Source organism: Tupaia chinensis, unplaced genomic scaffold (assembly GCF_000334495.1).
Source record: "Tupaia chinensis unplaced genomic scaffold, TupChi_1.0 Scaffold143921_1, whole genome shotgun sequence".
Lineage (NCBI taxonomy): Eukaryota > Metazoa > Chordata > Mammalia > Scandentia > Tupaiidae > Tupaia > Tupaia belangeri.
This window is the reverse complement of record NW_006203772.1, coordinates 98,494-98,860: the sequence shown is the minus strand read 5'-3', so window position 1 is coordinate 98,860 and position 367 is coordinate 98,494. Positions and strand designations below refer to the sequence as shown.

General features: G+C 49.0%; 1 protein-coding gene across 1 annotated transcript in view; it reads left to right on the top strand.

Moving 5' to 3' along the window:
- Positions 1-367, top strand: part of SLC46A1 (solute carrier family 46 member 1) — a 9,326-nt gene that overhangs the window by 1,661 nt on the left and 7,298 nt on the right. The window lies entirely within an intron of this gene.

Here is a 367-nt window from a genome sequence, read left to right as displayed (position 1 = left end):
GGAGCAGGGGGCCAGCCACTCCCTGCCCCCAAACGTGGTTCATGCCTCGTCTTTGGAAACATGGTTATACCCCCTCCAGCAGACACCGCAGGTTTGATAACTAAGAAGCCCCAGGAAAAAAGCTATCTTTGATACACAAAACATACAGACCTTCAATAGCCAGAGTAATCAATCCACATTAGCAGCCATAAATATTTAGTAAGCTCGAGCGAAAGATAGAAAGTGTGGCTCATACGCTAATCGTTTCACCCCTTGGCCTCTCCCAGCCAGTTCATGGTGTTCTTAAACAAAGTCCACTCCGCGATGCCACCTGTCCCGTCAGAGCCACAATGACTGGCCCCTCTGGGTTTCTTAAAAAGCCAGTCTT